The sequence below is a fragment of the Phaenicophaeus curvirostris genome, chromosome 8 (assembly GCF_032191515.1).
Source record: "Phaenicophaeus curvirostris isolate KB17595 chromosome 8, BPBGC_Pcur_1.0, whole genome shotgun sequence".
Taxonomy (NCBI): domain Eukaryota; kingdom Metazoa; phylum Chordata; class Aves; order Cuculiformes; family Cuculidae; genus Phaenicophaeus; species Phaenicophaeus curvirostris.
Genome location: NC_091399.1, coordinates 21203734 through 21230643, shown reverse-complemented (window position 1 = coordinate 21230643; position 26910 = coordinate 21203734). Strand labels below are relative to the sequence as shown.

Genomic DNA, 26910 nt, shown 5'->3' with positions numbered 1-26910 from the left:
TACTAAAGTTCAAGAACCTACAGTCTGTTCTGATAAGGGGAAATAGATTAAGAAAGCATACATAATAGTTCAAAGCCTTGAAGGTACTATCAGAAAAACCACAAGCCTGTCAAATATCTAGAAGTCCCCACAAGATTACGGCCAGGTCAGTGCTTCCAACGGGTCTTTAAGTGCTATAAAACTGTTGGCGTTCTCTTCATATACGTTATACAACTTCCAACCCCCATGCACCCTTGTAATGTGTCCCAACAATTTAAAATGTTATTTAAATTTAAAATATTATTGTCAGGCAACACAAAGCACACAGGCCAGGATAAGTCATCTTTAAAATTTCTGTTTCAAGACAAGAGAAACAGATAAACCCCACACTTCTCTTCGTGAGTTTTCATGCTAGAATACTGTGATATCTATAAAAAAATTCCATGGAAAAGTGGTCACTGAAGAGGATTCAATAATAAATAGAGACACCCCCCCCTCATACGGCCTATACTATGAAACTACCTCAGAAACTTTGGTGCCCAACCAGCCTGCTCAGTAACCCTGAACGGCACGAAGCCTTGAGTTGAAAAAAACATCCTCTCCCCATTTCGCTGGCAGAAATGAAGGGCTTCACCAACATTACTGGTAAATCCAAGCGCTTTTCAACTAATGCCTCAAAACACCAGCTTTTGTTCCTCCTCTAGCATAGGAATCCGTTTATTATTTTGCCTGCTCTTCTTTTCCAACACTGTTACTGAAAAAAACCCCGAAACAACCCACGAAACAACCCACTCTAAGTGAAAATGAAGCGTTTAAAAAGCCTTTCAAGCGATAAGTACGCACTTAAATTGTCTTGAACTAACAACCGACTTGTGGAAGTTACAAAGTCAGGGAGAGAGAGAAGCGGTTATTACGCGCGCTTCCTTTTAACCGACGCCGCCGCTTTCCTTCCCCCCGGCTCCCCGAGCGCCTGGGCCGCCGGCGCACAGGGCGCTCCGTACCTGACGATCCCCGGCCCGCCGCCCGCGCTCCAGCCCGCGCCGCTGCCCGCCCGGGCGCCGCTCCCCTGGGCCGGGCCCCCCTCCCCTGGGGCCGGGCCCGCACGCAGCCCCGCCCCCGGCCCCGAGCCGGCCGGGTGAGCCCGATTCCTGCGGCCCCCGCCCCCGGGACCTCCTCCGCCGAGGGTGCCCTCGGGAACCAGCGGCCCGTGCGCGACAGGCTCCCTCGGGCGCCGTCAGCCGAAGCGAAAAGCCGCCGAGACGGAAACCGCGGCGGGCGCGCTCGGCTTTTAAAGCGCCGTCTGCATCAAATTTTTCTTTGGCGTTGGTTTGTCTTCTTGCTGTTGGCTCAGTCGTTCGGGCGGCCGGTCCAGCCTTTCTCTGGTTTCGCCGCAGTCGTTCCGGTTGCCTAAAGCCATTCTGATCACACTGTTCTTTCCCTCTTTCCACAATCGATAAGCCAACGTTCTGCGCTCTTAGTCCAACAAATTAAGCTACGCCCAATGGTGACAACAGCGGGATTAAAATTCCAAATGGCACAAATGGCACCTTACCGCAGCGACATCTCTGGGTACTGGGCAGAACTAGAACAACTGCCTCTTTGTAGTTTGGGGGTTTATGCATTGTCCAGAACATAAAGAAAAAAAGTATTGGCAGAGAGCACTCAACTATGCAGTAAGTGAAGAAGAGGAGACGGAAATAAGAAAGTTAAATTTATCTAAAATACTGAGGTAAAGGAAGCTCATGTGGCATTTCTGAACGGTGCTCCACCTCCCACAGCAAGCCCACGTTGGTTCTTTAAGGCAGGCATGAGCAGCAAGAAGGCATTATCACCATTTACAATAACAAATTCCAAACCGGAAAAGCTGAGGTAAAGTTCGCCAAAGGATTCACTCATGGGTGATAGGACACAAGCGCTTGTGGCTTGCTGATGGATGCAGATTTCTACACTTACATTATTTTCTCCCTCCCCCAAATTACAGAAAATTGTGATATCATACTGACGCTGAACAGAACCTTGTGGTTGAAGTAAACATTTAAACCAATTTCACATTAAATGAGGCCTAAACGCACAACAGAAACTCACTCCAATCTTTTTTCCATTAAGCTTTTCCCCAAATGCAATGACAGTGGAGCCAATGAATTAGAAAAGATAGCAAATCTTTAATAGCTGATGGCACTCTGCTTTTGCAATTGCCAGTTGTGCAAAACCAGGTAAGTATTGAGGACTGAGAGGTACCAGAAATATTTCATGCAGTAACAGATTCCAGAATTTCACTGCTGCAAGTAGCGATCTATCCTATGGGAGAATCCCATAGGATATTTCAGGCACAATCCTTCAAAATACACCTGAGGGAGGGAAGGACAAGAGGAAAAGAAAGGAACCAAAAAACAACAGACCATGATCCCATCTTCGACACCAAAAAGCCTCACTAATATGTCCTGTGCAAGAAAAATGGAATTATAGTGAGAATAAAGGAAAAGGAGTTGACATACCTGGATTACATTTTCAGGACTAGTATTCTTACCCACATACTTCCTGTATGACCTACATTTAAATTTTGGTAGCATACATCAGAATGGCACTTTTTCATATTTGTCACAGGAAAGACTGTATAGTTCTTTATCAACTTATCAAGTGAAAGATGCTACAGAAGATATATTAGTTTCTTCATTGCATAAAGGAAAATGTCTTTCTTCTCTATCTAAACCATATGTTCCACAGCTCAGGTAAAAACATCTAAACACATGCCAAAATCTCAGATTGGTTAGCACATAAGGTGGTCTCTATTGGCTGATGCTAAAAACTCAGGAAATTTTCAGCCACTGTAATTGCACAGGAAGTAATGTCACGGTTCAATGTCATATTTTATGAATAAGAAGTAGAGAAGAAGTAATTTCCTTAGTAACATGACTGGGTGCTAAGTAATGGGATTGGTAGCTGGGCAGCCTTGCATAAACTGTGATTAGTCTTGCATGAGTCATTACATCCTTTTTGTAGGAGTTTTATTCTGCCTTCAGATGAAATTGAAAAGCGGTTCTGTCTTCATATACGACAATTTACTGAATCCAACTTTGTACATTTTTGATGCAGAGCTGTTAAAGAGAACTTGCCTGTAAGAATGAAGAATTTGCAGGACTATCTACACTAACTGTGTTAGTTGTGAGTTACTTTAAATTAAGGTAGATTAGGTACCTTCTTGCAAAATTTTTGTTATTTTCATACTTGATATCTACTTTGGAAATGGGCTTACTAAGATGTGGGATGAAGTCTGGAAGCACCAATGTCCTGAAATAGGCACAGCACCTCTGTCCAGTCCTTTCATCAGAAATGTTAGTGCACTGTCCTTTGTGACATCAGCCTAGGGGATGCTGAGACACCATCAGAGTGGTGGCCATTGCTGAACACACATCACAGACTGCTGTGGCCTTCTATGGTCAACCTTGACTTCTGCTTTCTAAAGTAAGGGAGTATTTACAGATTCACCTTTCCACTTATACAAGCAGCTTATACAGACAGATAAGTGAGGAGGAACATTATCAGGACCTATGTCCCAAGACTTGTGATGCTGTAGCTTGTGTACCTTAATCATGCCATGAGCTCGGTACTCGGCAGTTCTTGAGAGACCATTTTCAAAATTTGCCAGGCTAAAAGTAACAAAAGACACGACTGGGACAAAACAAGATGATTTACTGGGACTTTTCAGTTTGACCTTAAACATCAGAGTATTAGTCTTCCTAAAATAACTGGGAGAAAATACATTTACTCTAAAAGCACTGCTGTGCAGCTGCAATGATAAAATGCAGAAGTAACTACACAAGATGAGGGCATGGTATGCATGGATTGCTCACACTGCAGTTCTTGTAGATCGCCCGATAAAGAAAACTCAAAGCAACTTTGTACTGTAGACTTGTTGTAGAAGATAAAGGATGCAAACAAACAAAACGCTACATTCCCTCAACTCCCACAGATGCCACATAGAAAAAAAAAAACAACCGATGGGAGACTAGGCTAGGAAATCAAGTTTATTCACTAGTAATTTTCAAACTAATTGGAAGACATATCAGGCCAAGTCAGAATGACAAAGTGAAAAATGTTCTAGACTTAAAATCTGACAATATTTTGTTTCAAAACTATGAGCTAAGGCAACTGTGCTTTCGAAGGGATTGTGTCCCCCATCTGCCCCCTTCCCAGCATCCAACTGAAACATACAAGTTTAGTCAGCAGCTATCCAGACCACCATAATAAAGCTACCAACATCCAGTCTTTCTGTTTGGTCTGCCTGAGGCCTGGAGGCATGGCCTTCCAGAAACTCCTGAAGAGCTATCTGTTATGAGTCAGAGTCAAGAAGCCTCACAATCCCTAGCCTCAGAGAAGTTTTTAGGCAGAAACGTCCCACAGCTGATCATCCTGGAAATAACGCCAAAGTAAAGCAGGAGAATCTGAAGAGTTATATAAACCTTAGCTCATTCAATGACAAACTGGAGCAAGAACATGCTCTGGCTTGCTGGACTTTCAGGCTACAGCACGTTTAATTTTGCAGACCCAGAAGTGTAAAGGCTGGGTACATATAATACTAGATCTCTGATCTTCATTTACTACTGGCTAAAAAGTTTATTTCTGACATATCAATGTATTCCAAAAGGAATAGGTTTACTGTTATACTCCTCTGATCTCAGCTCACTATTGTAAGTCTTAAGTCAGAAAGAAACTGAAATTTTGGAAGGATTTGGAAAAAAAATTCCACTCTACCTACCAGAAGGTCTCAGCGCTACCGATTTCCACATCAGCTAGTATCAGTGCTACAGATCTGAGTCAGCTAGTAGCAGCCACTGCCAGAACCAAAAAACTAAGTACAGCCTTTGTCATATACAAAAAACTTATCATCATTAACAAAAAAGAATTAGTAATTGAAAAAAATAGTAAAAATAAATTATTGCACATATTCTGTCGCTATAACATGCTGTGTTTCTCCCCTCTCACCTTCAATTTGGTATTGAAAATCACGTCAAACAAATTGTGCTGACATAAATTAGACAGATCTGTTTCAGAAGTTTGAAATACATGGGTAAAACTGCACTAAATCCAGTTTTATTTTATTGAGTTGTTTTGGTAAATGACATATTAAACTGGAAAACAATACCAGAAAGAAGATGGACAAGGTTTTATGGGTTTCTTTTTTACCAGGGGGTCTATTTTCCTCTCTTTGCTTTGAGCAGTGGAAGAGCTGTTACTATGGAGCTAAGGTTTCCTTGCAAGCTTCTGTTTTTCCATGTCTCTGTAAAAAGTCTCAAATACAAGAGAATTAACAAGCCTCTCTTTCCACATGACAGATGTTGGGGAGTTTTTCATTTAGAAGAAAACTGATGTAAAGACAAGGATAAACAGAAGGCCAGAAAACAGCAATGAACGAATTTGCAACTTCCCACTGATTAATTGCTACAGTCAGAGGTGTGTGTTTACAACTTTGTAACAGCATCTACATTTCTGACCTCCTCCAACAGAAATGGCAGAACCTGTCACATCCTTCTGTCTCTCAGCGAGAGCAAAATAGAGCACACCGGTGGCAATACCACCTCTAACTATTATGCAGATCAAAGTTCTCAAAGCAGCCTCCTCTCCACCTATTGGCAAAGCTACCAGAACTCTTCAGCTCTACTTTGGAGTCTGCCAAATTCATAATAATTGACACTACACTCCACTGCTCCAAAGCACTCTGGTTGCGTTTGGAATGTTTCAAAGGAAAGCAAAAAAGCCTAGAATGAGTTGAAGTGCTTTATCTGAGACTGACAAAAGCAAGATACTTGGGTTTAACGAGGCAAAACCAGTTATGGCTTTACAGTAGTTATTTTGGCCACCTAGTAGCAACATTAAGGACCTGAGTTATTTTACATCTTCTTTGAAGGCTGTTTTGTCTCTATTTACATTGTCTCAAGCACAAGCAAGGATCTGTACTGCTTGCTCATTCTCCTTCTTAGCAGTACACATCTTAGGTCTTCTATATCATGAACGACAAGGAGAAGACTCACATGGTGAGAAAGTACTTCATACTTAACTTCATACTACTGCAGCACGGCAAGAAATACAACATGTGCAGAAACAGTTATTTAAGAATTTAAACGCAAAATCTCTTTTCCCCACCAAAAGCAGTACATTATGGAATATTAATTACATTTTATCTAATTCAGGTTTTGCATATTATTTTATATCCACCCACAATAAATTATGTCAATGCATACATTTTATTTAAATCCATTAAGGCTGCCCTTCCTCTTACAACAAATAAAATTATAGAAGATCTAAATATATATATTATTAAAACTGCAGTCTCTCTGTATAAGAAAACCTGTACAAGAGTAAAATGAAAGAGTCTCTGTATCTTTAGCCTCTCAAAGGTGAACATGGTAAGATGTTAATGAAATCACATTAAGCCATAAAATGCTATTAATCAGAATTCAGCTCAGTAAAAGAAGGTACTGGAAAAAAGGTACTGAGTTCTAGTTCTTAGAACACCTCATGAAAAATTTTCTTGTCACTTAGCTTTCTCCTTATCTTTCATAATGAATACTTACAAATGTACACTAACATTTTAATAGTCAATTTCAATAGAGCTTTCCAAAATATTTCTATATTTAAATTCATATTTATAAAGGAATCAAGAAATGCCTTACATTCTGGCAATATCCAAGGCATATTTTTTTATTATATCAAAATAAACATTTGCATTTATATATTTACATTTCCCCCTGCATAGGTAACATTTTTACACCACGGAAGGAGCTGGTCACAAGACATTGGGATTCCTCATAACATATGAAGCATGACTTACTCATTCACTACAGGTCGTAAGAAATCATAATAAAATCACACTCCTAAAGACTGTAGAACAATAAGGTAACATTATTAAACGTGACCCTGTCCTAGTCCCACATAGCGTCAGATCCTGCTTCCGTTGTATTAGAGGATACCGAGAAACCCATGGTTCTTTCCTGGAGCACTACTCAATATGTACCGGGCTATAGCTTTCAGGATATCTGACTTGAGCTGCTGATTGTTACAGGACAGAGGGCTATGCCTCGTTCTCTGGGAAGGAAGACCTCCTTGTGTACAAGGGTCAGATTACACCTAACTTGTCATCAGTTTCTCTCATACCAGAAACAGCTACTTCTAGAAAAGGATATGTTATTTCCTGGCTTCTTTGAAATGCCAAACGAACATTTCTAAGACTACAAAAGGGTGCTAGATAGACTCTGAGAACATTCATATAAGCACAGACAGAAGCACAGCCCATATTTTACTTTACTTGGGAATGGTTTGGTAACTGAATTTTGGGTGCATCTTGATTCCACATTGGGACAAGCCCAGACAAGGTGCAGGTCCCACCCTCTGACTCTACAGTTTCCCTGGAAGAGAAAACAAAAGGTACCTCTCAAAGGAGTCACAGCATGCTATCGATACATGAATGGGTACTGGCTTAAGTGGCAGGACACCAAGATCCAGAATGTGCTGCAGTGCACATGAAAAGGTAAATCCAGATACAGGCAAAAGGATTGTGGAAAGACTATTTAAGGCACTTCATATTCATACCTTTTGGAAACTTCATTTTTGTTTGATTAAGCGCTGAAAGAGTATTCTGGGAAAGCATCACTATAGGTGGATGTGCTCTTTCCTGTTTCACTTGGTGTCTACTTTGCCACCCGCTACCTGACACAGGGTCCTAGACCTAAGCGACTATCAGTTTAGCTCAGTACACAGCTGTGTGGTCTTCTGTTCATGAAACAGTGGCACGAAATATGTTCAAAACTGGCAACAATTTTGCATTTAGGAAGAAAGTTTGCAGAAATATGAAACATTTTTCCACCTGTGTACTTCAATTTGCAAGGAAATTACATGTAGTGATAAGCCCTAAGCAAATATTCAAAATCATCAGGACTTAGAGAAAAGGAAGCAAATGCTTTCTTGAAATTTGGAAGGGTGCACTCAAAAGAAGAAATTAAATATTCCAGGCCACTGAAGTTGTAGCTTTTAGGCCTAAAATCATTCCACCAGCTGTCAGCACTTGCTGACTGATCTGCCAGGAAGTCAGCCATCCTGGCATATCTCTACAATCAACAAATAATGTAGACATCTACCTGAGGTAATTCACATTCAAAGTGCACTGAATTATCTGCTGAATTGTCTGCCTCTTTCTAACACCTAAAGAGAGCACAGAGTGAGCAGAACACTTCCAGCTGTGGTTTCATTCCAGGCAGCAGGGCCGTTTCAGCCACCAGGGCTCACCTCTGTGATCTCTTCCCTGGCCATTCATATTTGTACAAGTGTTTGTGCAGAAGAATGGTGAACAGTCACGAGGACTTGATCTGGATGAACAGGAGAGGTGAAAATGTTGTTTTTCAGCCATATAAATTTCCCAGTGGGTTCATCATGCAGCTGCAGGATAGTTTTAGGGACAGCAAAAGGAAAGATACAAAGATGGGAAAAAGCAGATAAAGGAGAGATGAAGAAAGCACAGACTGCTTAGGCTGGCATTTCAGAAGCCCAGCTTCAAGTAAGGTCAAGAGCCAATAGCACAGCAGCCTTAATTTTTTCTAATACTGATCCAAAATATCAGAGCCTCATTATTCAAAGCACTGATCCGCTACGACATTCATTCTGCTGGACTGAAGCGGTTTAACAGTTTTGAATGTTTATTGTTCTACTGATTAGCTAATGCTACTCACGTCAAGCCAGTTGTTCTAATCACTTCTCCAGCATTAGCTGGTATGAAGGTAGCGTAAAAGCATAAAGGTAGTGAACTATGTATTGTGTACTCTGCCTAATTCAACAGATGTGTGATCATGTGCATATATTTGATCCAGGTCACATATGTTGCTGGGTACTATGTCAATGCACAGATCCTGGTATTAATTACTGTGCAAATGCAACTTGAGTAGCTAGAGTCTGACAGGATGAATCAAAATCTTAGTGTACCAAGACATGTTCCATTTCAAGTAGTTTCAGAACCAATCAGCGTTTTAGAAAACAGATAATGTTCTGACATTTTTTTTCCTAAACTTAACATCACTGTACAAAGGAATGCTTATTCCTATAAAATTAAACTTGTGAAAATGCTTACATATTAAAGCGACTTATCACATCAAACACTGTCTGAAAACTGTTGAACCAGCAACAAATGTAATGCTTTTGTTTAAAGCTCAGAATAACAGCAAATAGAATAATATAGCGTTTGCTCTGCACTGGTAAGCACATTAGTAGGGCATTAGTATTTATTTAACAGAATGGAATTTTTAAAAGTTTTTTTTCTTATGTCTGACTTAAGTGCTGGAAAATAAGCATCTCGGTGTAAGAGGCACTTTGTTCCTAGACATGCCACTCTGTCAGAGACAGACGCAAAACAAAACCATGTCATAGTAGGCTATAGACTAGATAACAACCATTAGTCCCTACTGCGAAAACAAAACAGTCTGCACTCATGTATGACTGACTGAACTGATTTTTTTTGCAGCCTTCCCAAAATGCTCTAACACAATAGACAAAGCTGTCAAGGATGTAAATTTCCTGGCATAAACAGAACAACTCAGAGATCAATTTGGCTCTATTTTTTTAAGCACATAATTCTATTACACACTTTTGGTTTCTGCTAACCAAACCCAGTGTGAATGAAAACGTTGCTCGCCGATACAAATGCCTGCAAAAATATGAACCTCCACTACTCTTATTATAACTTAGCTTAAAGAATTCTAGGATTTAACTGCCAAAAAAACCCCAAAACCAAATTGCATCATGGTATCACCTTGAAAGACATTCATCTGGAGGTCAAAGAAATATATACGCTGCAGACTGAAGATAAAATGTTTGACTCAAATTCAAATTCACTGAAATCACCAGGAGTATGACAAAATTTGATTTAGCTCAACATATGAGCTACACGTATGAGCTACACATGAGCTCAACATATGAGCTCAACATATGAGGAACATATGAGGAACAGCTGAGAGAGCTGGGGTTGTTGAGCCTGGAGAAGAGGAGGCTGAGGGGAGACCTCATTGCTCTCTACAACTACCTGAAAGGACGTTGTAGAGAGGAGGGTGCTGGCCTCTTCTCCCAAGTGACAGGACGAGAGGGAATGGCCTCAAGCTCCACCAGGGGAGATTTAGGCTGGACATTAGGAAAAAATTTTTCACAGAAAGGGTCATTGGGCACTGGAACAGTCTACCCAGGGAGGTGGTTGATTCACCTTCCCTGGAGGTGTTTAAGGCACGGGTGGACGAGGTGCTAAGGGGCATGGTTTAGTGTTTGATAGGAATGGCTGGACTCGATGATCCGGTGGGTCTCTTCCAACCTGGTTATTCTATGATTCTATGACATCTGAAGCTGAACAATCACAAGTTGTAGCTATATTAATAGAAATTGGAACATTCCAGTGAGTTGATTGAAATGGTACATCACTATCTATAAACCAATTCATCAGGCAAATGACAGCTTAAACAGTGCTTTCACCTTGAAAACCGTTAGGTTGAGAACTGTAATGTATTCCTTCACTCTAGTACATGAAGAGGTTACAAACTGCAGTTCCAAAGCCACATGAAAATATTCAAATTGAAATAGATCTATTTTCACTGCGGTAATCAACTTGAATAGTTTCCTAATCCGTTCACAGAAGCAGTTACAAAAATATCTTATTTATATTAATATTTTAAGAAAGTTAAATCAATTAATTGTGAAATCATTAAACCAATTATGTAATTGTTAAATCAATTTTGAACTCCTCAGAAAACATTGTACACAACCAGTCCTAATTTCTTCTGGAAAGCTAAACATATTTTATGAAAGTTCAATTTCTACATGTGCTCCAAAAGTATTTTTATCTTGACCAAGAAAGGGTAAAAGCAGGAAAGTTAGCCAAGTAAATCGCATTACATTTGTAAAAACCTTCTTTAGAATTATTGGGCAGACTACGTGATACTCATTATCTTGTACATCCTCAAAATATCCTGTACAATAAGTCACAGTTGAATAACATCTCACTGTATCTTTCCACTCAAAATATAAAGTCTTACAGGGCTTTTTCCAACTCTCATGAACTTGAGTTAAATTTTGATACCAAACTGATACAAGCATCATAAAAGCAACAAAAGATGTCGTGATTAAGTCTTAATGCATAGCAAAGTCCCAAATGGAAAAGGTCAGGACTGCCTGTGTAAGCACTCTCCTCACTAGGGATGAAGTGGTATATACATGAAATATCTTGGTTTAGACCTTTTGATATGATTTTTCCAAGTGAGGAAGATACTTGTGACAAGTCAGTTATGGTATGTTAACATTACTGTATCTTGTTAAGCTGAAGACTGTGGAAGCAGTAGAAAGTGAAATGAAAGTGAAGCCTTTCAGAATGACAACTTCTTAAAAAGGTACAGGTTATATTATTTTTAAACCCCTCGCAAAACATTAACGGTCAGCTGTTCTTCTCATTGTCTACGTAAAATACCTCTGTGATCTGTATTCAAAGCAGTAGCCTAGGCTGAATCAGAGTATTAGTTTGTCGTCTCTATGTGACAGGAAAGCTCTGGTTGCCTTAACTTGTTCTTAGTCTTTAGGAGACAACATGGAAATTTTACCTCTTTTTTTGTTTCTACCTCCTGAAGCAGCAGGATATTGGAAAAGATGTGTGTTCAGTGGCCTCGACTTTCAATTCCCACTTTTTTAAGATCAGCTTCTGTAAGACAGAGTAGAATAAGTCCTGTAATAAATGCCAGAGTAAGGAACATACTGTACCTATCAGTCCAGAAGAATTCAAATTTCTTTCAGACAAGTTTGCTATTTCTGATACTGTAAGCTATGTAACAGCAAATGTAAGTGTATTTGTGCAATATGAAGCCACTTTATCATGATAAGCTATGTCATTCAAGGGATGAAGAATTTTTCTTTCAGTTCTCTAAATTTATTCTCAAAACAAAACTGGTCAAGATAGCTGGAGAGTTTCTAAAACCTACTTTGAATAAAAGAAAAATAACTCCAAAGCGCTAGGACACCAACTGCACTTAAGCAAATGAAGTAAGATAAATCTCAGAGTGAACAGAGGGGCATAGTAATACCAGAAATGTCAAAACTTTTTTTTTTTTAATACAAATTGCAAACCCAAAAATACTGTCCTGCAGAAAAGTCGCTCACAACAGCATTATTACCTGTGCTGAAGTACAATACATTCCTAGACACATTTTAAAAGCATTTAAGTTAGAACAAATACCATCAGTAAGACGTACAATGTTTTGGACCAGACATTGTCTTGGAAGCCACTATGAATTTTGCATCAGTGGTTAACTTTGAAGCAAACCAAAATAGTTATTCAAAGGCATACACTATTACACTGCAGAAGCTGAAATCCTGGAATTTGTCACTTCATGATCTGTTAAAGAACAAACCTGCTGATCTGCAAATCATGTTGCGAAAACCCTCTAACCTCCACCGGGATACTCTGCTATATTACTTACTTTGCTGCAGGTTATTTATTATTGTGAAAATATTGCAGGCTATGGATTACAAGTAAGCACCTAAGGAATGGTGGTATTACAGCAACTAAAAGCATCTTGTGAAGTAACATTGATGAAAAAAATATTGAGATTTAATTGACACACCACAGAAAAATTTCTTTGAGGAACGCTAAAGCCACAGACAACATTCTTATGCGAGGCGAGGGCAAGCTCAGCCACTGACATCTTTCGTTTATTGGCTTTTTTTAAACAGGTACTTTCAGATTGCAAGATGGTCAGGATGAAAGGCATATGATTTTCAGGGAGATAAAAGGAAAATGTAGCTGGCTGGTTAGGACATTAGTAAAACCACGGACAAATAGCTCTTTTCTAGGTCACATGCTTCTAAATTCAGTAACACACTTTAATTTTGTTGTCATAAAGGAACCTGTTTTCAAAACTGTTTAACAACTTCACTAGGATTTTACAAGGCCACAAATTTTATATTTAATTTTGATATCTAACTTCCATGCTAGTACACAACAATTACAAAATATCTACAAGAACTGGTGGAACGTCACCACACATAATTCCAGAGCAAAGAGAAATTCTGCACTAAGCATGAAAGGAATCCCAGAAATTCCAGAGTAACACTCTCTTTAAACAATATAAGGATAAACAGTGGCTCCGGTTAGGCTTAGAGTTAAACAGTGGCTATCTAATCTTACTCGGTCAGCTGCGTTTGCTCTGTCATTAATTTATACCAAAACAAAAACAGAAAAAAAAACCCACACAAAACCCCACCAACACCCTGCTGCCTCCAAGCCCCCATGCCAAAGGAAATTCAAGTGCAAGCAGAAAATGACATTAACCTTATAAGACAAGACACCGAGAGACAGAAAATGTATTTTTTCCAAATGTACTGCACTGACACCTTTGAATGCGATTATTTTATGGCATACTTGTATGTGCTATTAGGTCTCTGTTGACACCTGTGTATATTTTTCCCCACTGTTTTAGTGAAAAATTTGTTCCTACAGCTGAAGGGAGAAAAAAAAATCTCCTTTCTCCCACAAGATAACTAATTGCCTTTCTGATCCTTCCACTAATGGTTTTGGTGAAGAAAAGTAACAGAAACATCAACTCAGACATCTCTTACTTAACCAATATTACACTGTTAATGGGATGCAGGGTACAACCTAGTGCTTAGGACATGAGAATATTCATAGCTTGATCAAGGTCAAGAGTAAAATGGAATTACAGAATTGTAAAAGACCATAAATATATCATTATGAGAACTAGTTTTAGGCAGAGGGAGCTTCCTATTGTTCTTCTACTTTTACACTAATAATTTTTATTTCTGAAAGTATGGTTATTTCTTGCTTTGGGCAGGTGATACCAACATACCAACACCCAAAATACAATTGTAAACACACTGGCAAAGTGTGTGGCTGGTGTTGGGAATGTATTTTTTTCCCTATTGAGAAATGAATACTGCTTTCCTTTCCACAGGACATATAAGATGATAGCTTCTACTGGAGGGTGATACAAGAGCTGTGTTCTATTTCACCATTCTAACCATTGTCACTTCCTGTATTCATCAGGTTTCCTGCAATAAAGAGATAGTCATAGGTTTAGTCAGGTCTCACTGGATTGTGAAGGGGCATAGATGAAGCAGAAGCACAGACAAAGCTGCTTTATCTCATAGAATGGTGGAAAAACCTTGAGTTGGAAGGGACCCACAAGAATCACTGAGGCTAACTCCTGACCCTTCTGCACAGGACAACTCCAAAATTCACACTGTGGGTCTGAGGGCATTGGCCAAATGCTGGTGCTGTGACTGCTTCCCTGGGGAGATGTTCCAGTGCTCCATCACCATTTGACTGGCTAGCAATGGAGTGGTTGATGCACCCCAGGACACAGTTGCAACTCTTGGCTGCCAGGGCACACTGCTGGCTCACATTCAATTTGCTGTTGACCAGAACCCCCAGATCTCTTTCCACAGGGCTGCTAGGGAGAACAGGAACTCTGTCAGAGCCAGAGCAGTCAGCCTGGAAAGAGCTGCTCTGTCAGGACTTATGCCTGAGATTTCCATATGCGTTCTCCTCTCTGGCAGCTCAGGAGCTGCTTCAGGCTTACCCTGCGCTTTGATCGCTGCCTTAAGAGGGATGTCAGTTCATTATTAACAAGGAGAGGCTGACATCCCCTGGTAAACCTGAATGCCATCACCATGCAAGCAATAGGAAACCACAGTTCCATGCAAGAGCACCCGAGCAGCAGCTGCTTATTGGGAATCCATCACAAAGCAAACTTCCCATACAAAACAACTGAATCCTGCCTTTGGATTAAAGCTCATGAGTTTACACGCTCATTTTCAAAAGGAACAATCTTTCCCTAGAAAGCTGGAATTTAGATCTTACCTCCTGCAAGGAGGCCACACATATGTTTCAAAGGATGCAGAGAAATATGACTTCAATGTATGAAGCTTGCACATGCAAAATAAACACCACATTTTCTCTTGCACCATGGAATTTTCAAGAAGATGCTTCCCTCTTTTCAGAATCCTAGTTTGCTTTTAGGTTCCTTTCCTGTAACACAGACCAGAGAATCCCATTCTCTTAAATCAGTCTTTTTATTTTTAGCAAGCCTTGGGTTATTCTAATTTCCAAGGGATTTTTTTAAATACCACCGTGAGCAGAAAGCTGGATCAAATTTAGAATCTTTTTAATCTTCTTAAAGCATTTCACAATGTCAAATTTTTATCATTAAGTTCACATCTTCATGTCTGCTCTCTGTACAACCTACTCCCTGCTCCCCACCTTTGGAAGGAATTATCCTGTCCTAGTGCTGCATTCCACCTCTTTAGCACTGGCTCCCCTTTCCCCCTGAAACTGCACCACGTGCAGAATATCTTGACTGTAATGTGGTGCAAATGCATTTTCATTGGTCTTTCAGTGTGTCCCACAGAAGAGAAATTCCCTGTGGCAAGGTACCCTTGCCCCTTTCTCCTATCAAAGGCAGTCTAGGTGTTTCCATGGTCAGCAATTCCTAGAGAATGATGAGCTTCATATAAAACACATTTCTAGCTTATTTCACCTAAAGCATGATCTAGTTTTGAGAAAAAAAGCATTGTCTAGTCACCTAACTGTTTCTTACCAACCTCCCACTACCTGCTGGGCACTGTCCAACCCCTCTCACCCTGAAAGCCTCATTTACCACCCTGGTTATGACCTATAATTTCTCCAGTTCTGAGGTGGTGTCTAAGGCACAGCTCTCTATTACAGGCACTCTGGTTTAGTTCAGAGAACACTTACATTGGACTGAATCTGCTTCTGCTTCTGGAGGTCACTCCTCCTGCGCATACAGCTCGGAAATAAAATGAACCAAAGTACATGGGGCCTGCAAAAACTGGAAAATACTTGAGAAAAGGCTCAGTGGGGAAATCATCATTTGCCTGAGGGGCATTCAGGCAACCGATTCCGCTGCAAGAAAGTGGATGGGCTCTTCTGTTCTGGACCCATTAGAGTCACAGGGACAACGAATACAATGCAGGGTGAAGAATCTGGACTGCTCTGTGGAACATGATCGTACTAAACGCATGTGATGCACTGGAAGTTTATTCATTTAAACTGTGAGTTAAAGAAGGTGCACGGTTGCTCTGTAAACTGCTGACACACCAAAGATGCACACATCTAATTGCCAGCTGTATTAAATCAATCATGTTGCTATTTCTGCATTTTAAACACTATGTAAGTACATACTTAAAATGGAGAAACATTACCCAAATTGTGGAGTGTGTCTTTTTGGGGGAGGGGACTATGACAAAAAGCTGTGTGACATATGCACACAAAATGTTTAGTGCTTGCCTACATCCCCCCTAAAAAAAGCTGCTCTCCAATGCTGCAGAACCGCATGAGCTGCCAGCACAAAGCCTGAAGCACAGCCCCTGCTTCCATCGTCTGCTCCCTCTCCAGCCGCATGTGGCTGCCATCAGCTTGCACAGACTTTGCCAGCTACAAGTTTTTAGAACCACTTACAACAAGGCACGGAAACAAAACCCACAAAACACTAAGTGTCTTCTTCTGCAGTCTCCATCTAGTGGAAAGCCTTCTCCTGCCTTTACTCTGACTGTTATACAGAACACTTGAACTGACGTCTCATACAGCAGGGTGTATCGGCATGTGCTGCAGTTCCATCTGCCTGTTCCACTGCTCCACTTCTTTCCCTCAGCCGATACAACAGATGTGACTCCACACACATAGAAAACAGTTTACCTGGGTTCCCTGCACTCTTCAAGTCGTGTGGTGTACGTGTTGTGATTCAGGCATGGACAAAGTTGGCTTCCTCCCAGACTTGGGCCATTGCAGTCACACACCGAGGGAAGTATCTTCAGCGGAATCGCACTGGAAGGCTGCTACCCTGTTGGGAGAGGAGAAAGCCAAGGAAATGACAGTAGAACAGTGCTCTGTCCCAGGATATCGATCATACATTTAAAACCCTACTTTTTTAATATGTCTTGATTGAGCTTTTGAAAACTGCAGGAAGTCTCCTATGAGCCTTATGCACAGAAAAGTGAACATTGATCACTCTCAGAACAATTGCTTCCCTCAGAGTCCAGGTGTCCACATCAGCTGGTACCTGGCACAGCACTGGGCAGGAGCTTGGAAAATCATCTTAACGTGAACTGAAAATAAACGTCAAGCAGCACCACACACACTTCTACTGCGAACTGCAGTCTTGTGTACCGTGTTTACACAAATACAAAGCCAAAAAAGGCAGCGTTTCTGCTGCTTCCAGCCTTATCTACATCCTCATCAGCGTAACCGTAAGAAGTGACCCACACAGACAGTATGTGTGGTGGGTGGGCCTCCTGTGCTGCCTGACAACCTTGGAGAGACCCTTCCCTGAGCCCAGTGAGCCCTGCAGCTGATGGCCAAGATGATGTTCAGCTGCACTGCAATGAAGATGTTTATATTGTGCCCACATCCAGCAGCCAGCAACAGTCTTTTTTTGGCATTCTGCACCGCCTGCTGACATATTTTAACCCAGCCTGTGCGGCATCAGATGTCACTGGAGTGGCAGGGGACATGCACCCCACAGGAGTTTCTGAGTGTCTCCCAGGAGACAGAGATGTCCTCAGCTGGGTATGGACCGGGCAAGAGCTGGCACAACTCTGCCATCATTTAAGGGGCCTCTCAGAGAAAGACTCCTGGGTCTAGGGGCTGAAAGGGGAGCTGCATTGGGCAGCTGGGGTGGGAGCTGTGGAGTCATGAGGAAAAAGCATCCCAGTATTTTACAGCAGTTAGGAAGCTTGACAGAAGATGTGTGAATAACATCATCAAGAGAGAGACAGGGATAGGAGAAAGAAAGAGATGTATTAGGAGCCATGCAGAGAGACAGAGGACAGGAAAAAAAAGGGGCAGGGAGCAGCACAAAGGGTCAGAGAGAGTAAGAGATGAACAGGAAGGAGGACGGGGACAGTGAAATACAGAATGAAAAACCAGAAACTGTGAGCAAGACAAAGGGATGGATGCCAACCAAGCCAGGAGTGGGACTAAACCAGGAGAGCTGGGAAGATGCAAGAGGTAACTTTGCATGTCTCACGCAAAGTAGAATCCTCTGTGCTCTGTGTGTGGGACCTGGCACGGTGTTTCACCGTCATGCTCCATACCTTCTGTGGTGCATCCATCCTCAACGCAGCTTGCTTTCCTCTCCATGGTCTCTGAGTCATCATGGGTTTCATCGGACGTGGATCATCGGTCAAGGGTGGTACGGCTCTGGTGCCTGTCGGAACAGCAGTGACAGCTGGTAACGGCCAGTGGTTTGATGCTGTGGTGAATCTTCTGCACGCCCATTTGTTCCCCTGGGAATCCAGGCATGCCCAGAAAAAAAGAGGCTGGTGGAGCTGAAGTGCAAAATCCTGGAGTGACTGAGCTGGATCGCAGCGCGTGCCCAACCTCTGGTGACACCACAGTGCTCCTGCTGTTTTTTTCCTGTGATTTCCACTATTCCTGGTTTCTGTTATTGGGATTTTTACTGCTGATTGTTTACTGTAAAACACCAGAATAAAAACTTAAATAGCAGTAACCGGAATGGTTATTGTGAGCAAACAACGCCTGGGCTCTTGCTGTTCTGCAAAACTCTACAGATCATAATTACTCCCGATTTATACTATAAAATTATAAACAGCAAAACAAAAAACAGAGCACCAATCGGATTAATCTCTGTAGAGAATGAACTAATCACAGGTGCTCTTTAATCCCACTTTACAGTAAAGTGACGATGAAAATTTTAGAGTGCAAATATATAAAAGAAATATTTAATCATATCTGTTACTTAGAGAACCAGGTGGGAATTATTTCCAATAGGCACTGCAATTAAAAAAATCCCCCTAATTTTAGCAAACCTTTTTTTAAGCTATAATGATGGAAAATGAGTTGAGAGTCATCACCATGACAGTGGTGAGACACTGGAACAGGTTGCCAAGGGAAGCTATGGCTGCCCCAACCCTGGAGGTGTCCAAGGCCATGTTGGATGGGGCTTGGGCAGCCTGATCCAGTGGGAGGTGCCCCTGCCCATGGCACAGGGGTTGGATCTAGATGATCTTGAAGGTCCCTTCCAACCCTAACTATTCTATGATTCTAAACTAGGCCCCGCATCCCCCTCCCAGCCCCAAGTAGATGCAATATGTCTTGATCTTGGCCTAACATTTCCATCACCAATCTACAAAAAGGAGTATAGATTAAACTATCATACAGTGGGTGAAAAAGTAGTTGCTTTGGCTTCCCAACTGTTTATTAAAACATGAGAGAATGTGCTTACACATTAGGGAATGGTAATAACTGGGACAGCAAAGGGAAGGAATCATCATAGTATTGAAAAGTGAATACAGTTGAAATATCACAAGTAAATAAAAAAACCCAAATATGAAGTAATACATGCTGGAAGGACAAATCAAGCTTAAGATATGGGATAAATACATAAGCTGTTCTACAGCAAGAGAGAAGCTGAGGACTTACAGTAGGTAAGAAACATATTTTGAACCCAGAACATGGCATCACTTCTGGTGCACTCTACGTAGTGTCAATGAAAACTGTCTTGCGTGCTTTGTTCAGTTTTGGGCAAAACAAATTGAAGAAGGGCATAAAATATCAACATGAATAGTATGAGTGCTACAAAGCTAACCAGTGAAGAAATGCAGATTGATTTGGTGTAGAAGTTTTCATGGGAGAGAAGAGAATAAGCAGATATATAGTTGAAAACACATGTCACAACAGCCTTCCAGTATATAAAAAAGCAAAAAATTCAAACATTACTGTGTGTAGCCAAAGAAAAATTCTGAGTGTAATCAAGAATTGTGACATATTATTTAGTTATTTATGGAAAGGAATGATTAAGAAATCTCTTCCATTACATTTTTTTTTTTAATTTTTCATAGCTCCAAGAAGAGCTGCTAGGCATACTCATCCCATGGCAGGACAGAGGAACTTCTCACACATGCTCCCTGAAGCCCCTCCTACACCTTCACTCCTTAACTTACACCAAAAAATATTTGTACACTGACAAAGAAGTTCTTGTTACAGTGCTCATGTAAGTATGTTCAAAACCGAACAGCCCTACACTGACTCTCTTGTGTCTTTCAGATGTTTGTGCTAGGACCTTTTTGGAGTTTAGATACACAAGTACTTCAGACGGTATGTTTACCAGAAAGCATGAATTTTGATCTAACTATGGTTATTCACTAAAAGATGATCACACGCATTCCATAACCCTCTTTAGAGCTGATAGAACCCATAAGGGCAAAGCAGTAACTTTGGCTCAGGCACATACTGGCTTTGCTCTTTATTACACTTAGACATTCCTTTTCTTTCTGCATAGTGTTTTATAAGTACTGTATTTCCTGTATCAGTGAGGATCAAAGTGGTGTGTAACAACTTTTTTGCCTCAGTCTTCACTGACAACCACTCTCCTCACCCCTCCTAGGTTGTGGGACAGCAAGATGGGGACCAGGGGGGTAAAGCCCCTCCCACTTTAGGAGGGGCTATAAATTGGAGAGGGGCAGATTTACGACACATAAGGAGCAAATTCTTCACAATGAGGGTGGTGAGCCTCTGGAGCAGGTTTCCCAGGGAATTTGTGGATGCCCCATTCCTGGAAGTGCTTAAGGTCAGATTGGATGGGGCCTTGAGCAGCCTGATCCCGTGGCAGGCATCTCTGCCCACGTCAGGGAAGCTGGAATTAATGATTTTTAAGGTTCCTTCCAACTCAAACCACTCTATGAATCTATAAGCTGTCATGTGAACTCCTACAAATAATTGAATAAATAGGTCTTAGGATGTGTGGATGCAACCACATTACTCCTGCTGTTATGCTCTGATCTTGCTCTGAAAGTGAACAGCCTATTCATGATAACGTTTAGGCAAGTGGGTGAACCAGGAGTGGAAAAAGAAGTGCATCAATTACAGCACTGGACCATAAGTTCTCTGTGGACGTCAAAGTGTAGAGAAGGCTTCAGAAACAGCCTCCATGCCTTTGACCTCCCCAGGAACAGCACCCTTGCCAGTCATTCTTGACACACCAAAGGCCCGCACGGTTTCCTAGGACGTCCAGCTCCTGAAATCAGTACGCAGCTCACTGATCCAGCAACTCACACAGCAATTTTCTCTCTGCAGTCTAACCTGTAAAGCAGATTTCAGACATCTGCAGTAGTATCTGCTACATTCACTCTGGCTTTGTTTTTCCTCAAGGCAGCACTTACATCAAGAACCACTGAAAATTCTCCGCAACTAGATGCACGCCACAAAAGTTTATGTAAAACTAGACAGACAGATGTCCAGATCTGTTGGTAAAGAGTTTCTTCACACAAAGGAAGAGTCATCGTATAAAGAAGGAATGAAAGTCTTTACAAATCAGGCTGGTTACCTGTCTGATAGTAAAAGATAAATTTGTAACTCTCACTGTCCCTTAACAAATTACAATTGTTGATTTTCATTGTAAAATAAGCTCTTTACAGACACTAAAACCAAAAGAAGACATTTCAAGGTGAGGTCAGGGTTTACTTCCAAAGAGCTATCTCAGATCTTGGCCCGTTTTCTTTAAAGCCTGTTCCATATTAGTGAGTTTTGGTTCAGCGTGATTCGAATTAAACTGTTCAAATATTATTCAGTATTATTACGGTTCCTCTATTACAAGCTGAGTTACAGATAAGGACTTGAACCAGTAGTTCCTGAGCTGTGATACATACATTACAAACACTCTTCATCCACTACAGAATGAGGAACAAGAAGCTGCTATTGCCAATCACAGTGCTCTTATGATCACAAACTGCTAATGACATTTGATACCATTGCTACTAATGCTGATGGAAGACAGTTTAAGGGGAAAAAAAAAAAAAGTAGATCGAAAGATTGCAATCTTCCCTACAGCACAGAAGACCTGATCAGTGAATTTCATAGTACAGAGCAAGGCTTATTACTTTATAGTTATCTTCCATTGGACAAAGTGCTGATTCTAGCAAAGAATGTCAACCAAAGTTCAACGTAAGCTGAGGAAGCAAGAATGTGACATAAAGGGCAGTGCCCCGAACAGACGGTGTCAGAGGGCACTCACCACTAACGTAACACTTCTGCTACTGAATGCAACTTCTCTGCCTGCCGTCTTATTTGCAGTCACCTTTGCTTCTTAGGAGAACCTTCCCATTTCCACTGGTACCGTTCTGCTGGCCTGGTTCCGGGACAGAGATGCGTCTCCAACCGACTCCTTTCTGGAACGGCACGCGCACCGCCAGGCCCGCTCCCCCACCTCCCAACCCCCTCCCTCCCCCCCGGCCCCGCTACACCGCGGAGCGGGGAACGAGAGACGCGATGGAGGGCGAGCCGCGCCGGCCGGGGCACCGGCGGGCTACCCCCCACCTGGAGCGGCTCCGCCGCCGGACGCTCCCGCTCTCCGGCGGCGAAAGAGGCCACCGGGGCCGCCCCCCGGGCCGGGAGCACCGCTCAGTTCTCCGGGCTCGCGCTCTGTGGTCGGTAACCCCGTCCGTCCCCGCTGCCCAGACGGCCGGAAGTGCCGCTCAGTCCTCCGGAACTCGCTCTCTACGGGCCCGGGCCGCCCCATCCTCGCTGTCCGTGACCCGCAGTCCTCCCGGGGGGGCTCGGGGGCTTTCGTGCCCCGTCTGCGCTCTGCCCCGCGGGGCTTGGGGCAGTCCGCCCCGCACTGACGGGGGGAGGAGGGGGGAAAAAGAGAAGGGGGAAGGGGCAGCTTGGGAAAGCGATTTTATACCTTCAGTAGAGACGGAGCTGGGGGGTAGGGGCTGTCACGTTTCTAAATCCTTCGTATAAACAGGGCTTCATTACATTCTAAAACTCTTACGTATCACAGGCATTTACACCAATGTGATATCTAGCTACGCTTGCTGCAAACAAGTGTTTAGACATGCAACCTCACCTGCGTCAACCGAGGGACCCCCGATGCAGGGGGCCAGCCTGGAGCCTCCCGAGATCAACTGCGGGGCCTGCAAGGGGCCAGCCCGGATTTCTCCACCCCTCACCCCGCTTACTGAAGCTTCCCCTCCCCGCCTTCTTTCCCAGTTTGCAGGCCATTTCCCTACCCGGGGAATCTCCTCTGCAGAGCCACGCAAGCACCGTGGGCAGTGCCGCCGCGGATCACACATACCCCGATCCCGGTGGGCAACAGGGGAAATGGAAACGAACAATTTATTGGGGAGAGGAAATTCCAGCGCGGGGCTCCCGGAGAAGCGCGCGTCGCCTTTTTGCTGTTTGTCGCCAGCATCGCTCGAGGTGCCGCCGCCGCCTCGGTGCCTCCGGCAGCCGCGAGCCCCGGGCCGGGAGCCGCCGGGGTCCGGATGCGGGTTGTGCGGGCTCCAGCGCCGCTTCTGTCCCGCGCGAGGGCGGCGGGGAGGGGCCTCGATGCTGCCGCGTCGTGGCCGCGGCCCGAGGGGGCCGGGAGGGCCGGGAGCCGCGGCTGCGCGGACTTCCGAGATCCCCTTGGATCTGCCCGGCTCGGCCCGGCTCCTCGCGGCTTCCCTGGGCGCAGCTCGGCTCGAGCATTGCGGGGCGGGCCCTGAGCGAGCGCCCCCATTGGCTGGGGCGTCCGTCGCTCACATACAGACAGCCAATAAACTCTAAGAGTGGGAAGGGGCGGCACTGGGGCGAGCGCTTCCGTTGACTGAGCCGCGCGGCACTCAGAGAGGGGCGGATAATCGACGCCGCGTCACGATCAGGGGCCGGGCCTCGCACTTACTGACTGGGAACCCTGTCGGGATGAATGGGGCGGGGACTCAGTGCTGCCGTGCCGTGGCCGCAGGCCGGTACTGCAGCGGGAGGGGGGCGCGCGGGGCCGGCTACCGGGGACGGGCGGGGCGGACAGCAGGCAGGCGGCTCATTTCGAAGAGCGGCTCCAATTCTCTCGGCTTCTCTCGGCTCTGCGGGAAACCGTTCAGCACGGCTCAGCTCTGCTTTTCGCTGCCCTTCCGCCCACGCCCCGCCCTGCCCCAGCCCTCCCGGCTAAGCCCACCCCGCGTCCTACTCCGAAGCCCCCCCGTCCCTGCCCGGGGTGCCCGAGTCCCCCGTGTCCCCTGACAGCCCTGTGACCCTCGGCTCGGCTCCGTGCGGCTCGGTTAGGCTGCGCTGAGCTCCGCTAGACCCGTTTCTGTAGCGCTGGGCTCGGTTGCGTTCGGGTCCGCTCGGCGCTGTCAGACCACCCTTGAAACGAGCCCCATGGGGAGCGCGGCCATTGGTTGAGCCGCGCGGCGCTCAAAGCGCGGCAGCCAATCAGCGCCAGCAGATTGCCCGGTGAGGGAGTGGGGGGAGGAGGAAGGAGCGAAAGTCACGCATGCGCAGTAGTCTCTAGGCATGCCGCCATGCTGTACGGCACGCATTCGCAGTGGTTCGATTAAGGGCGCCGCCATGTTGTACGGCACGCATGCGCAATGACTCGAGTCAGCGCGCCGCCATGTTGTATATCACGCATGCGCACTGGTTCATCCGCTCAGCAACCGGCAACCAATCAGTGCCGGTGGAGCCGCCGGGGGGGCGGGCCCTGCAGCGAGCGCACCTATTGGCTGGGATCGATGCCCTCGGGAATGAATTGGGCTGGAACTCAGTGCTGCCGTGCCGTGGCCGCCGATCAGTACTGCAGCGCGGGGCGGGAAGGGACGACCCACAGGGGCGGGCTAGAAGGGAGGGGCGGGGAGCGGGGCGGGGAGCCGGTCAGGGAGCGGGGCGGTTCGCAGAGCGGTTCGCAGAGCGGTTCGCAGAGCGGTTCGCAGAGCGGTTCGCAGAGCGGTTCGCAGAGCGGTTCGCAGAGCGGTTCGCAGAGCGGTTCGCAGAGCGGTTCGCAGAGCGGTTCGCAGAGCGGTTCGCAGAGCGGTTCGCAGAGCGGTTCGCAGAGCGGTTCGCAGAGCGGTTCGCAGAGCGGTTCGGCTGCTGTCGGCTCCGCGCGGCGCCGTTCGGGACGGCTCGGCTCTGCTCTTCCCTGCCCTTCCGCCCGCCGCCGGCTGCGGCCAGCGGGGTGCGGGCTGGGGCTGGGAGAGGGACAGCGCCCCCAGGGCCCCCGTGCCCCCCCCAGGTCGGGAGCGGCTCGAACGGGGCCGGGTCGGGTGAGTCAGAGGCGCCCGGAGAGGCGCGGGGGAGCGCTCTGTGGCCGCCGGCGGCGCCGCTCCGGGCTCGCTGTCCGTGAGCCGCGGCCCTCCCGGGGCCGGCTCGGGCTCAGGGGCGGTCGGGGCCTTCGGGGCTGCGTCTGCGCTCGGCGTGCGGCCCCGCGGGGGAGATCCCCGCTCGGGAGGGGGAGGAGGGAGCGGGGGAAGGGAAGGAGGGGAGAGAGGGGGAAAGCAGGGGGGGAGTATGGGGCCAAATGGGAGGAGAAGGGGGGAGAGAAGGAGGTGGGGAGGACGGGAAGGAGCGGAAAGGGAGGTTTGGAAAGCGCTTTTGTGTTGTCGGTCTAGAGAGAGCGGGGGGGGTGTCGCTTTTTTGGGGTGTCGTGTGCGGTGGCGAGAGCTGCAGGGGCAGGGGGGTTCATTTCATGCACGGTTACTTGGAGTGTTTTGCTGTTACAGCTCCTTCCTATTGCTCTGTCAGCAGAGAGAGTCTGACAACTGATGATGAGAGAGCCCCTGCGGGATCCCGACCCCTTCCCAGGGCGAGGGGGGAAGCGACGTGGCGGTGCCCTCCAGGCCAGCAGCGTTCAGGTACGTGGCTTTCTCGGGACTCACTCCTCTTTGCTAATCACTGTCGATCGAGTTGGCGGTGCAAGCCGGAGTGTTCTCCGCTTTGGGTTAGCAAGCGATGGCATCGTGTTTGGTGAATGGCGGATTGAGGTGACAATACCAGGGTGCCGTGGGCTTTGCCAGCCAAACCTGCGCACACCACGCATATGCCATTGTCCCCGTGCACACGCCATGCACGTGCCAGGCTAGCGCCACAACCACCCCACGCACACTCCACGCACGTGCTTTGAACATGCAAGCAACACGTCACACAGGCCATGCGTGTGTTTTGTGCGTGAAGTGTACATGCCATCCACAGGCAGTGCATACGCTAGCACACACCACGAAGATGAAACATCAGCCACGCACACGCCCTGCACACACAAGCAACATGCCACGCATGCCGTGCATGTGTTATGTACATGCCACACACACACCGTGCACACACCAGACACATTGCAAGCACGCCGCACGCGTGCCAAGGGGGGGAAGGAGGAGAAGGGGTTAGCTTTGGAAAGCGCTTTTATGTTGTCAGTGTAGAGAGAGCCAGGAGGGAGGTCGCTTCTTTGATTCCCTTCTGTAACCAGGGTTCTTTGCATTTAAAACTCTTCTGTGTCACAGAGTTTTACAACGGTGCAACATCTGTTACGCTTGCTGCAGGTCCTCTCGGTTCAGACATTTCTCTGTTTCCAGTTACACTGAATACCTGTTTAGCCTTCTTGTCTGTTTTGAAGCTTAACGTCTTTTTAGACTTCTTTTTAGTATTTGTGTTAAAATATGTCTGGTAACACCGGCGTGTAAGGGGAGTTGTCGCATTCTTAACGGTAACTGTAGAGTTAAGGTACCTCAAGTGTCTTGGGGAAATGCAGACGCACCTCTTAGATGTCCCTCGTCCTTGCAGAGCACTATGGAGCCTTCCCATCTCTCTCATGCGCTCACGGCGGAAGAAGAGGAGGGCGCCCATGGTGAAACAGAAGCGATTGCCATTCAGGTGAGAGGAGAAACATCCAGTCAGCACAGGTTCATGAAAGGCAGGTCTCGCCAAACTAACCTGATCGCCTTCTATGATGAACTGACTTGCCTGCTGGAGGTGGGAAAGGCTGTGGATGTATCTTCTTGGACTTCAACAAAGCCTTTGACATGGTTTCTCACAGCATCCTGTTTCAGAAACTGTCACCTCTGGCTTGGACAGGCGCACACTCTCCTGGGTGGAAAACTGGTTGGATGGCCAGGCCCAGA

The 26910-nt window shown here is 45.3% G+C and overlaps 1 protein-coding gene across 3 annotated transcripts in view; it reads right to left on the bottom strand.

Annotated features, from left to right (window-relative positions):
- BCAR3 (BCAR3 adaptor protein, NSP family member) overlaps nucleotides 1-22212 on the bottom strand; it is a 72645-nt gene extending 50433 nt beyond the window's left edge. Inside the window, exons 1-6 of one of the 3 annotated variants that reach the window (XM_069862744.1) lie at nucleotides 22059-22212; nucleotides 18121-18499; nucleotides 16724-16868; nucleotides 15764-15857; nucleotides 14870-15037; nucleotides 11598-11695 (exon numbers count right to left, since the gene is read on the bottom strand). The gene's annotated coding sequence lies outside the window, so the exon portion shown is untranslated. Of the gene's footprint in view, nucleotides 1-980; nucleotides 1000-11597; nucleotides 11696-14869; nucleotides 15038-15763; nucleotides 15858-16723; nucleotides 16869-18120; nucleotides 18500-22058 lie in introns of those variants that run through there. The other 2 variants (XM_069862746.1, XM_069862747.1) reach the window with 2 other exon arrangements.
- Nucleotides 22213-26910: the final 4698 nt, after the last annotated feature.